Here is a 14,691-nt window from a genome sequence, read left to right as displayed (position 1 = left end):
TCTATCTATATCGAATTCGTGATCCACTACGTTGAAAAGGAAATGAGGAAAATACCCTTTAGCGACATTATGGAGGCCGAAAGTAGCGGGAAACTTAGCTAAGGCGACTGGGATGAAGTTGTACGAGTCAAGGAATAATATATTTGATAGTTTCATTTGTAAAATCCGAGTTCCGTTAATTTTCAATGATTCTGGTACAAATTTCTCGTCACGATTAATTATTTCTCTAATTAATAGTTGGTTGTCATAGTTACTACCAAAATGAGACACCACGATGACTTTCTTCACGTCGAATAAGAGGACTAAGTAGTCGAGGAAGGCAGCTATGGGTTTGCCACCTGTGAAGCGTTGTTTGCGAGGCCCAAATTGATTACATTTAATACAATTAAAATCGAGGGACGTTTCGTCAATGCAGTCTCCGCAAACAGAGATGCTCACGCATAAGATGGCTTGATGCTCGTACGCTCCCAACTTGTCCGTACATCTTTTCGTTTGTATACATTCAATGTCGAAGAAAACATACATGAGTTCTGGTAAATTAAGGCGTGGTTTTTTTAGCAGGGTTAACATTGATTGTTTTGTCTTTGATCACTTGAATGTAGCATAAATGATCGCTGGGTTGATGCTTCCCACATATAGGACAGAACATCTCCCCACAGCTATGTCTAGTAGTACGTTTTCCGAAATCAATTGTTTTAAAGCAACTTTTTGCAATGGTAAAGCCGCTAGCAAAGGGCTTTTTTGTTACCAACAGGAACCAAATGGCTGTTATAACAATCGTCACCCCAGAATTTTCGTAGGCAGGAGTCGCATGTTTTTTCACGTCCATGACAAACAGTCGGACGCATACATTTAAAGCAAAAATCATTGCATTTATGAGATTGAACACGCCAGTAAGGTGTGAGGCACTTCTCACAAAAGTGTTCGTGACTAAACAATGGTTTTAAATTTGTTATGACATTATAATGATTACTCTCGTTAAGCAGGAAGAGACATGGTCGGGTATCTGTAGGGTCGTTTTCGCCTAAAATTAAAATGGGTACTCTGTTTTCGAATTTATAGACGAATATAGAATAGGAGGATAAGTAAGCTTTAAATTTCTGGAACGAAGCGGGGGTACCGCATTCGGATACAGAAACTCCGGCCTTTTGACAAAGATCTAAAGCCTCTGTTTTTTGGATTGTGTATCGGGGTCCTGCTCGTGATATGGTTATGTAACGATTTTTTAACTCTGTGTTGTTTTTATTGTTCATGTGGACACGATGAGCGACAGCCACACAAAGGCTACGCGCTAAACAGAGATTATCAGTGTTTGGTATTCGTCGAATCCCCCTTCGATCCTTTGAAAAAATACTGAAGGGCTTGAGTTGTCGACGATTAGAACGTCCATACCCTTCTGGTATTCTGACTATACTAAATATCATTTTTATAGGTCCTTGAAAAAAATGTTCGATCTCATCATCATAAAGTAACTCGGCTAGTTGATCAAAGAGAATAGAAGGGTCTACTTGATCGAGTCTTTTAAAGGATAATTCAAGTTCCGAACGACAGTTTATACCCAGACTTCGTAAAGTTATTTGCACATAATCTGTTGCTCTATATTCACTTAACACGTGTTCCGTAATAGAACATATACTATCCACCGGATCATCAGTTATATTTAGAGTTATTTCCCTGCCATACATATTAAAATGTTCAAAAAATCTCTCGCTCTGCTCTAGAATTTCGCAAGAGGGTACATCTTCTATAGGTGAAGGGGGACACCCCCTCCCCATTGATCATAAACATTCGCCTCCGCCTCCACCGAATCTACGATGGAGCTCTTTTCGCTGGGGGCGTAATCGGAAAAGTTCAGAGACATATATTCAAAAGGGTCGTTCTCCGTCTCGTCTTGTTGACACGCGTTATCTAGAATCTCCCCCATCTCCCTGCCAGTTTGTGAATTATCGAAACTGGGTCTTAAAGATTCATGGTTATTACGTTCCATTTCTTGCTTCCGTCTTTTCATGCGGTCTAAGTAAGAAATTTTTAAGGGGTAGGAATTAAATTATATAAATGTTCCAATTCGTCATGTGTTTGACACGTTTCAGGTGTTCCGTGGAACGTTCTTCATATAGTCTACTTGATCGAGGAACGTTTGAATAACATTTAAGCCGCCATTTATGATAAAACCGGGTAATGTTGAAGGTATATTAGCAGGATCTAAGTGTAAATAAGAGCATAGAAAATAATAAAACTTGTATATTTCGACTATGTTCCAAGGCTTATTTACGGCCATTTTGTCAAGTGTCCAGCGAAGTGCTTCAGCGTCCATGTTGAGGTTTTGACGATTGATGTTCGACTGTGAAGTACTGTTATTTTCTCACGTTCTTTATACTAGATTCCTACCCCCCTTCTCTTCCTCCTCTCAAGGGGGGTCAAGGACAGTTGATTTTTCGAAATTATTGACTAACAATACAAGGTACTAGCAAAGGCCATCACAGCTGATTTCCGACATGTTTAAACACGTCTAACATTGTTTGACAGTGAACAATAGGTGATATAAGATAGACGTACGATGGCTTGACAGGGTGTCAAATAGTCGTATAACAAAACAACGAATTTGCAATAGATTTTATAATTCAACAAAAGGAATAATTATAACAAAGGAGTTGGTGCGACATTCCACTAGGTGGGGACTTCTTCAACAATGACATTGAGAAAATGTTAGGAAAGAATTTCTTCAATCAATCAAATAGTGACAGTTCTATTTAAGGAATGTTGAGAATAGTAGATAAATAGGTCAAGTTTACTATTGTGTAATTTATTTACTCCTCATTTGTCAGGTACACAAAGCTTGTCAGGAATTCGTCGGATCTTGGAGATTTAAAAACTGCTCATTGTGCTATTTATCTTATTGGTCTTGAGAGTGCTGGAATTCCTTAATCCCTGGTTTGAAAAACGTACCTAAAAATACGCTTATAATCGAAGAAGGGGAGAGGGTTCTTCAACAATGACCTTAGGTCTTTGAAGATGTTAGGAAAATATTTCGTCAATCAAATATTGACAGGTCGAGCTAAGGAATGTGGGTCATATTAGATAAATAGGTCAAGTTTACTATTGTGTTATTTACTTACTCGTCAGCTGTTATGGAGGCAAAAACACAAAGGTTGTCAAGAATTCGTCGGATCTTGGAGGTTAACCCTCAAAAACTACTTATTGTATTCTTTATATTACTGATTTTGGGAATGTTAGAATTTCTCAATCTATGGTTTCAGAACTTTGACATAAAAATACGCCTACAATCTAACAACGGAACAGTCAAGGACAATAGATATTTCGCGATAGCTACTTTGGAAATTTAGTATAAAATCCGTGGAACACGACAGAGGAGAGTATCATAATTCCAGAAGACCTTAAACGTGCAACATGGAAAATCAAGAAGCTGTTAAGAGGAAGATTGGCGTAACTAACGAACGAAAAATCAACGGTAGATTCCACATTTCTAGAGAGTTGTTCCTGACAACGGGGTTCGTGAAAGGCACCCTCGATCCCGAGATTCGCTTATGTAGGAAGCAGTCGGTAAAAAGTTTCGCCATTTCAACAAGTACATGGGAGAAGTTGATCCCGCGTTTACCCGTATTAGCAGGATGGACGACGGGCTACGAAACCAATAACTTTGAAATCGTTTTGATCGATAACGCAAATGAAAAAACAACTGTTGTGGGGTATCATAATACGTGTCATATTAAAGATTTACTAAATGACGATTCCATTGTTTTGGACAGTCTAGAAACAGCGGCATTGAACCGAGTTTCGAATGCCGTTAAGGAGCATCTTACTAAGTTAAGTAACCATGAAATTGTATTCACGCACATGGCTGATATTATTATAGAATTTTATAATGATATTTATGATAATTTATATGGCGATCACGATCGTATACCGTGTTTAGATGGGCAGCCCGAAAAATTCGACGCAGTTGTGGGTTACTTCACCAATTTCGTAACATCGTACCAAGTGGTAATGAAATTTAATAATGTAATTGAAGAAGAAAATCTCCAAAGTAATTTTTATAATTATAATGTATTCTCGGTAATTTCGGGTCAAATAACTTATTTGAAAGAGAGAATGCACATGTTAACGCATTTTTAAATTTTTATCTATTTGATAATTTGTATTTTTTCATTGATGTTTCAAAATAAATTGAATTTAAAACTGAAAAACTGTTCCATTTTATATAACTAATACTACACAGAAATGATATAAATTTCTATCTTTTCTAGTTTTTAAATTTTAAGCCTACGAAATATAAAAGTAGATATAACTAAAGTGTAGGAAAAACTTTTAAACTTGTCGAAGTTTTTTGATAGGAACTTATTTTAAATAAAAAGAAGTAAATAAAGTACAAAAACAATTTATTTAAAATTCATAAAAAATATTTACAAAATTATTTTTTTTTAACTCCCTCCCCCCTCCCCCCACTCAATCGACTGAGAGGGTTCGCACGAGTGTACGGACCCCCTCGAACATCAAGTCGTCCCGTCCCTCGTACACTCGTGCATGACCCGCGGGGACTTCCAAGAAACGTACCCGGCGGTACGTCAACAACTGGGTGAGCTCCTGCGTGACTCTGTTGGGAGAGAGAAAGAGAGGAAGGTTAATAAATAAAGTATTGGTTAACAACAAATAATAAAAAAAATTAACTCACCGGAACCCGCGACAGTTGAAGGCCAGGAGGCTAAAAGAGAAAAAATAAAATTTAGATAAACGAAACATTAAATAATGCATGAAAACTTACTCGTGGGGTATAAAAACGCAGTTGTTATACACGACCTGCCTTACTTGATTAAGCAGGTCGTGCATAAAATCGTCATCCTCCACGACCTCGGCTAGTCCCGCCAGGTAGGTTGTTATTTGGAATACTAAGCTGTAAATAAATAAAAATTATAATACCGTAGTGTAACGTAAAACAAAAGGTTCACTTACAAGTCCCCGTTGACATTTAAGTCGTCCTCTCCCGGCCTGGGCATAGCTTGCCACGGATAATATATGGCCGGGAGAGGTTGATATTCGGGTTGCGGTTCGGGGGAGGGGGTGCATGGTGGTGGTGGGCTCGGTGGCGGAGACGGATTCCAGGGCCTTGGCCCTACCACGCAGAGTGGTCTCCGAGGTGGTGGCGAGAGGGAAGAATCCGCCGAGTCCGAAATTTCGACGGGGGAATAAGGGGTATCAACCCCATGGACGTAGCTATGGAGAGAGAGATTTTCTAAGTCTTAAATAAAACTAAGTTTTAAAAAAAAAGGATTTCTTACCATGTTGCGGAAAGGTCTATCGCTTGGTTTTGGTTGTTCATGGTGATGGTCCGAGAGAAAGTGGTAACTTTGAGGTCTCAACTTCTTCGTTTTATACTTTTTACTAGGGTCAAGGCGTGTTCGTGAACAAACAAGTGACTTCGAGGTATTTAGCATGTACGAGGGTAGAAAATTTTCGCGGGCAAAATTATCAGAAACCTTACCATTGGACAATAGTTTCTCAGGCGAATTTTCTTTTGGGGGACATTTAGAGAAACCCCTTTAGCGTTTCTTGGATTGACCGTACAAGGGTCTTTGGTTTAACCGTATTTACCATCTCAAATAGTGACAGTCCATGTTAAAAGCTTCGCCCCTATAGTGATAGGGTGGATGATGGCCTTACTTTTCAAAATTATTTCTACGCGTTCACGGTGGCTTACCCGCGCCTCGCTTCCCCCTCCCCCGCGTGTCGTTTGGGCCCCCACCCCTACCCCCACGTTTGGGGTTCGCGACCCTGGGGGGTGCACGCGCGCGTTCGTGTATTAATTGAATACGTTTAAGTACGAATGATAGTTACAAATAAATTTCATTCGAGTATTAGCCATGATACCGTTCACTACACCTGGAAATTTGATTATTTTCGGTCCTTCGGGATCTGGTAAAACAGTTTTATGTAAACGAATAATTGAAAATAAGGACAAAATGTTTGAACCTAAAGTCGATTTAGTTGTTTGGCATTATAGTATATATCAGCCTTGCTACGATAAATTGAAAGAAATGGGCGTAATTATGCGTCAAGGTTTACCCGACGTTACTATATACGATGGCTCTAAAACAATACTAATCGTCTTAGACGATCTCATGTTAAAAAATAAAAATAATATTTTATCAGAAATAATTACTAAGCAATCGCACCATAGGAAATTATTCGTCATCACCCTTTTACAAAACATATTTGAAAAAAACTTGAGAACAGCCTCTTTAAACGCGCATTACATGATTCTTATGAAAACTGTGAGAGATCTTATGCAATTAGTTGCTCTCTCTAAACAATTGGCTCCCAACAACTCTAAATTTATTGTAGAATGTTATCTGGATGCGACAGAAAAACCTTACGGGTATTTACTTTGCGATTTAACCCAGAAATGTCATTCCGATTTAAGGTTTAGAACAAATATTTTACCGGAAGAACAAATAGTCATCTATACTCCCAAGAAGAAAACGATATAATTAAACGACATTACTAAAATTTAATCATTCTATACGATGTCACCACCGAGAAAGGTCAAGAAAACATCGGGTATTAAAAAAAAAGTTTAGCCGCTAAAAACATCAATTTAATAGCCGCTTTGGGGCAATTAAAAAAACCTCAAAGATTAGCTATTCTTAAAAACTCTAATCGAGAAATTATTGATTCAATCAGCGAGTGTTGTCATAACGCCTTACAAGGAGCTGTCAATCTGAAACCCGACGTATATAATAAATTGTGTAAGCACAAGAAACATATTCGTAAAATTGCTTGCAAAAATACTCATTGGAAAGCCAAAAGGACCATATTATCTAAACAAACAGGAAGCGGTTTCTTTGGTGTCCTTTTTCCAATAATTTCGAGTCTTTTAGGCGGTTTATTCTCAAAATGAATAAAACACTAGTTTACGCTAATAAAATGACATTAGTACCCTTGGAGCAACAACAACCTGAACAAAGTCATAGTCCATCAAATAAATTAATAACATCAAATAATGAGATTTCAAAAAACAATACAGTGTTATCGGAGTTGGATAAGGAGATGAGCACGATTATCTCAAATCAATCTTTAGATGAAAGAACCAAATGGGTTTTTTATGAAGAGGCGATGAAGCGCTACCTGAACATCTCCAAGCCCCGCCCATCGAATAAACAAGACAGCTGGATTAATATGTTTCCCCTGAAATATAGAGGAGCGGCGAAGAAAATATTCGACCACTTAGCAAGTAACGCTCCTAGTATACGTTGGGATGACTCGGGGGTTCTCTTCGTGAACGGCCTTAAGATCCCAGATTCAGATATAGTTCAGCTAGTTTATTTTACTATACAACCTACCTTCTTCAATAAGTACGGAGTAGCCCCTTCACTCGTAGGTGCTCCACCGACGGGGTGGACAGAATTTCAACCCTTTGTGCAAAACTTTCTAGCGCCAAAAAGCAAATCAACGTCTCCATTAGCACCGCCCCCCCTCAACCAAGGCATCGCCCAGTTCTGTACCGCTGAAGAATCGGCTTCGACCCCGAACGTATATAAAAGCGAAGAAGAGATTAACATTTGACAATGAAACGAGCCCTTTAATTTCGAACAAACAACCTTTTAAAGCCAAGAATACATTATGGGAGGTTTATCGAAGCTCCAAAAAGTAGAAACTTTAAAGAATACTTATATCAACACCAAACACCGGTCAGGGTTCACTGGTTTAAACCCCTTGTACAAGGCTGTCAAATCTCAAGGTATTTCGAGAAACGAAGTCAAAGCCTTTCTAGAAACCACTGACGTTTACACACTGCATAAAACAGCTATACATAAATTCAAAAGGCGTAAAATCCCCGTCTTTAACATCTCGGATAGAGTCGAAGTAGATCTGGCTGATCTGGGTTCAATCGCTAAATACAATGACGACTACAGATACCTGATGGTGGGCGTCGACTGCTTCTCCCGAAAAGCTTTTGTAGTACCCATGAAAAGAAAACACGCGACCGAGGCTACGAAAGCTCTCGAGGTTATCATCGAACAAAGCAAACCTAAAGCCATCTGGTCTGATTTAGGTAAAGAATTTATTAATTCACAGACGCAAAAACTTCTTAAGAAAAATAAAATCAAATACGGCTCTATGACGTCAGAAAAATTCCACTGTCCATTTGTAGAACGTTCAATTAAAACTTTGAAACATCGAATATTCAAAATGTTGACTCATTTCAATTCTCATAGATATATAGATCATTTGACAGACATAGTTAAAGGCTACAATGCCTCTTATCATTCCGTAATAAAAATGACACCCGACAATGTTTCGCGCTCTAACGTTCTGGAAGTGTACAAAAACATTTACAAACCGGAAATGAGTAATAAGCCTACTAAAAAAGACGTCAAATTTCGTGTCGGAGATTACGTAAGAATAAGCAAACTTAAACCAGCATTTTCTAAAGGTTATGAGCCAAATTTTTCGACGGAATTATTTGTCATTTCCTCTATTTTGAACTTCAGAAAACCCGTATTATATCGTTTGAAAGATTTGGACAGCAAGCATATAACCGGGTTGTTTTACTCTGATCAGCTCATTCGAACAGTGGAACCCAAACTGTTTAAGATAGACACTATACTCAAGAAACGTAAACGTAAAGGGAAATTAGAATATTTTGTATCGTTTATCGGTCTACCTAAATCGCAGAACTCGTGGGTAACAGCCGACAATGTCGAGAAAATCTGAATTCTATTTAACTCTACCCAGCGACGCTAGTATGGATGTCTACCCTAATAACACTATGGGTAGTTACATCACTAAACTACCCGATCCTATTAATTTACAAGGACAATGGGAAATTTCTTTAGTAGAAGTAATATATACAAGCAGTTTCTACAATGTTATATACAAAACGAGTAAGAGGAAGGTGAGCAAGAGAAAAACACTTGAAGATTTAGTCGAAGAAAGTAGCTCTAAAAAATTTAAAAACTCCAAGGAATGTGACGTAACCGACCTTGTTGAACGAAAAGATGGGAAACTGACCAGCTACGAAAGCTACCATCTACATAATATACCGGCCGGCCATTACAAATCACTTAACCACATTGTGGAAACTATCAATACTTCCAAAGTATGCGAAAAAACCGCTTCTTTATTTCATATTAACGAGACGACGGGGCATGTAAAACTAAAAACCGATGCCACTGGAGATACCAAAATTATCTTCAAAACACACGAATCATTAGCTGCAATTTTGGGGTACAGAAACTCTCTCAATATACAAGGGTTGAGCGATAGACCAGCCAGGTTAAACTATCACGTACCATCTCAATTATATATTTATTGCGATCTGGTTGAAGGACAAATTGTCGGTAACACCCACGCCCCCCTCTTACGTATTATACCCATCGAAGACAAGAAACACGGGGATACCGTGTGTCTTACGTTTGTCTCACCCCATTACGTCCCTCTGTCAAAACATTATATTAGCGAGGTTGGCATCCATATAAAGGACCACATGGGTGAACCGGCTTTATTTCAGTTTGGACTGTTGCACTGTAAAGTTCATTTAAGATGCGCAAGTCCAACGCGTTAGATAACAAAAGATGTGTTTACACGGATTATTATACCCAACAAGCGCAGTCAGGATCAGGTCTGACTTTTTACGTCGGGAAACAAGGACAACAAGGTCATGGCCAAAACGGGGAAGGCATTGGCTCGTTCTTGAAATCTTTCGGAAGATACGTATCTCCTTTCTTAATTAAAGGGGCAAAGTTCCTTGGTAAACAGTTTCTGGGCACATCTTCAAATATCATAAGCGACGTCGCCTCTGGAAAGGATCTGAAAACTTCGGCTAAAAGAAGGTTCACCGAAACTTTGGATGATGTGCAACAACAATACGGTAGAGGGGTTGCCAAACAAAAGAAAAGACTAGCTAAAAAGAAAAAAACACAAAAGAGAAAGAAATCTATAAAACAAAACAACACAAACAAATTTAAATCAGATAAACGTAAACTTTCATTCAAAACGGTTCGTGATATTTTCTCTCCCTAAAAATGACTGAAGCTCTCAGCACGGGTTTCGATATTTTCGCTCCCCCTCCCCTTCAAACAGCCATCAAAAATTCCAAATGGGTTCCTTATCAACCTTTGACATCTTTGAAAGGCGACCAACCTATTGAATTTGAAGTAACGTCTAGCGGTAGCGAATACGTGGATACAGTCTTAACAATGCTGTACACCAGAACTAAGATTGTAAATGAAGATGGAACTGCTTTAACAGCTACTGACGCAGTTGGACCCGTAAATAATTTTCAGCATAGTCAATTTGAGCGTGTCGATTTGAAGTTGGGAGATTGCGCAACAAAACCAGCTGCTAGTAAATACGCGTACACGGCTTTGCTTTCGGCCCTGACGTCATACGGTCCGGCAGCTAAAGAATCCCATTTGGGTGCCTCCTTGTTTTACAAGGATACAGGCGGAAGCATGGATTCGCTTACAGAAAGTATGGGTTTTGTTAAACGCCAGAAACTCGCAGCATTATCCGAGGAAATTGAAATGTATTCCAGCCTTTACGTAGATATGTTCAATATCCCCCGATACCTGATAAACGGCGTTTCTATGAAATTAAAATTACATAGAAGCAAAGCTAGTTTTTGTCTTATGGGTAAACTTAACGCGTCAGGCAATGGTTATAAACCCGTAATCGTTGAAGCCGTATTATACGTCTTAAAGCTTCAATTAGCTCCTAAAATTCTATTTGCTCACGAACAAGCTTTAAGCATTAAAGCCGCCCAATATAGTTACACTAGAACGGAAACTAAAATATTCACAATTGCGCCAAATATCTTAAACACATCAATCGGAAACATCTATCTAGGTACCCAGCCTTCACGGGTTACAATCGCTATTGTAAAACACACCTCTTACAATGGAACGTTGGATAGTAACCCCTTTGACTTTGGACATTGGAATGTCAGTCATCTAGCAGCATTCATCAATTCTGAACAATACCCCTCGAAAGCCTTAAAACCCCACTATAGTAAAAAGCAATTTGTCCGAAGCTACTACACTTTATTTTCGGGGTCAAACAGTCACTACAACGACAAGGGGAACAATATCTCTATGGATGACTTTGCCTCGGGCTACGCCATATACTGTTTAGACCTGACACCTGACGGTAGCGCGAGTCATTCCGATCATTGGAGTCCTACGAAGCAGGGACAGTTAAGATTAGAATTGGGTTTTGAAAAACCCACGCCCACTACACTAAGCTGCATCGTACTATCCGAATTCCAGGCTTTGTTACAAATAGATAAAAATAGAAACGTGTCAATCGTTTGTTAAGAGATATAATGAATGCCGAACAGATAACACGATTTCTAAGATTCACGCCGCATTTCATGGGGGTTTATCCAAGTGATTTATTACCCAAAGAAATTGACAAGTTTCCTTCGTCCATTATAATAAATTTAGACAATCACTATAATGACGGATCTCACTGGGTCAGCGTCAACTTTGATGGCAAGAGACGTGGTTATTATTTTGACTCATTGGCTTTAGGGAACTTTCTCCCCTCGATTAAAGAACTTGTTAAAAGAAATTCTAGAAAATGGTCGTTTAACAAAAGAAGACTACAAAACTTGTCAGGTTCGACATGCGGACTATACTGTATTGCTTATATAATACAAAGAACAAAAAGAAAGAGCCACAAATCATTCATGAAGCAGTTTGGACGAGATGGTTTGAAAAATGACATCATTGTTACAAACATGTTGAAACGCGCCCGTAAAGAATAACTTAATCCTTTTGTTAAAAAATACTCTTTGCAATTTCTTTTGTATCTTTAAAAAATAAATGTGTCACCTTTTTTTTAATACTGTGTTCTTTTATTTCATATATTAAGGAATGTGGGGGGGGGGTAATGCTCGGAATGTGAGAGGGGAAGTAAAAAAAAGGGGGGGGAATGTTTGGCAGATGTATAAGTTGGATATTCCCATAATCATTTTCATTCCTCATCATGAACTCGGAGCTGAAGAGATATCGTACTTTTTACTCCTGGCCTCAAGACGGAAACTATATAAAAACTTTAAGCAGAGCGGGATTTTATTCCTTACATACCGACGATCTAGTACAGTGCTTCGAATGCGATGGAATATTATTAGCATGGAAACCCGATGATAATCCTTACGAAGAACATTTAAAACATTTCCCCAAATGCAACTTTATTAGAGGTGGGCAAACAAAAAATATACCCTTCAGTTTTGATGAAACAGAAACATACACCAAAAATATAAATAACGAAATCAAGACCGAGGAAAAAACACCCGAAAAACCCATGGAAAACACTGAAGAACTTTATCATACCTTTAAAGTTAAAACTAAAGATCTCGAAAGACTAGTCCTAGAACTCTACGCTAGAAAACAACTTAACGCTTTGTATATCAAAGAACGACTTGATGCCTTGCGTAAGATTTAAAAATAATATTAAAATTTATCTTCTTCCTTACGAAGATAGACGAAATTATTTTAGAATTAATCAAATACATTTTAATATGAAAATTGAAAATGTATCTTTAATATTAAAACCTATACTTTTAAAGAAAATAAAGAACTTTGCATTTTATATTATGGTCTTCATTTATAAGCCTACAAATCGAAAACTTATCTTTAATATTATAACGTTTAAAGAAAATAATCTTTTACTTTATATTATGGTCTTTATAAGTTTATTCCTACCTTTAAGCTTACAAAAAAAAAGAGAGAAAACGTAAAAACTGGGCTCCCCCGCCTTAACAGTGGCCGCCATCTTTGTAGCCCATACTGGCTGCATACTCTCTAACGTAGTTTAAGTGAGCCAATAAGATTATTTAAAAGTTTTGTTACTGGGCTATGAGTCGGACTAAAGTAAATACTAACCGTTCTCCATCCCTAATTACATCTGTCCATGATGATACTAATGTTTTGACGTTTTAAATTTTTAAACTAGGAACGAATAACGATTCCAAAGTTCCGTTTAGGATTAACATTATTTCAAAAACTCCAATAATGAAAAAAATATATATATATATTGTGGAGTCATTACATTATCCCTTTACGGATTCGAGTTAAAACCCTCCAAGCTCGTTTTCAAGTAAAACTAGGCTCATCGATACCTTGGAGCTGAAAAGAAACCAATGGGTACGTTCAGTAACCCTCTTTGATGGCAGCGCTTACTAAGCGATGTGAGATTTTTCCTACTGTACGCTTTTTCGCGTTTCTGGTTTTGACGTCATGATGCTCAGCACTTGCCCGTCAAAAAAAACCATCTAATCGATATGGTTTTTTTGATGGCGTGACGTAGCGCTTGACTATTGAAAACTTGACAGACGAAAAGTAGGCGCGGTATTTAAAAATTAAATTCCAATAATGTTATTCCTACAGTTATTGTATTAGTTTTCTTTTCAAAACTACTTCTACCATTCAAACAGGCATAATTTTCTTCAACAATTTCATTTTTTGGGAGCTCGTTTATAATTAAAAAGAGCCATTTGCGCTTCGTAACGTTTTGAGGGCCAGTAAATAAGACGTTTCCCCGACTCCATTTTCTAAAACATCGCTAACTTCAAAATGTCCCTTTTCCGTTCAACAGCCTTTTACGTCACTGTGACGTCTCGAGCCCATCAACCACACATCAAGAAAACAGCGATTTCCTTGAGATTTTCGTTACTGAACGTACCCAATAGATGTAGGGGCAAAATCTCCAAAGCGCGCGTTTATGGAATTCTCGCCCACTTGTACCACTTCTATATCCTCTCTTGGAGCTCACTCATTGCAGCTTGACCCGCTCCAAACATCTCTGCAAATTTCTAACACCAAAAATTGAAGACGAGGCAGTATAGTATCAAGGTGGCTGTCCGAAGGTCCCAGGTTTGATGACGGGTGGTGGTGGAATTTAAAAATCGTTGATAAAAAATTTATTTTCAATACCACCTATAGAAAGTGGTCCTGCGAAGTAATATTTAAAAATAACGAACGTAACACCACCACCACCATCATCTTCTTATTATTATTCTTCTAAACACAAGGTCAAACTAATAGCCCATCGTATATACAATGTGGCTAGAAAAAGTGGAAGTAATTTTTTAAAGATTACTGGAGGCCATTTTTTTCATATAATTGGAAGTTAATTTTTCTTTAAATAATTGGAAGTTAATTTTTTAAATAATTGGAAGTTAATTTTTTAAATAATTGGAAGTTAATTTTTCAAATAATTGGAAGTTAATTTTTCAAATATTTGGAAGTTAATTTTTCAAATAATTGGAAGTTAATTTTTCAAATAATTGGACGTTATTTTTTTATCTAATTGGACGTTATTTTTTGCATATAACTGGAAGTATTTTTTCAAATAGGCCTGATAGGAAGTAATTTTTTTTCAAATAATTGGAAGTCATTTTTTTTAATAATTGGAAGTCATTTTTTAAATAATTGAAAATAATTTTTTGAAATAATTGATGGTTTATAATAATGCCTTTAAAACGGATAATTTAAATATCTGTCACTTCAAACCAATATCTGTTACTCACCCAACTAATTTTGACAACTTTCCTTTCAGTTTGATTTCAAAGGCACTTTTTAGCCACATCGTATGATGTACATCTACGACGTGGGTATTAGTTTGGCCTGCCCTGTTGGCGTCATTGTAGGCGGCGTTGTGTCTCACATTAAT

Source organism: Phalangium opilio, unplaced genomic scaffold (genome assembly GCF_054372755.1).
Source record: "Phalangium opilio isolate 3A_F unplaced genomic scaffold, DU_Popi_V2 ptg000059l_1, whole genome shotgun sequence".
Taxonomy (NCBI): Eukaryota; Metazoa; Arthropoda; class Arachnida; order Opiliones; family Phalangiidae; genus Phalangium; species Phalangium opilio.
This window is presented reverse-complemented; position numbering follows the sequence as displayed.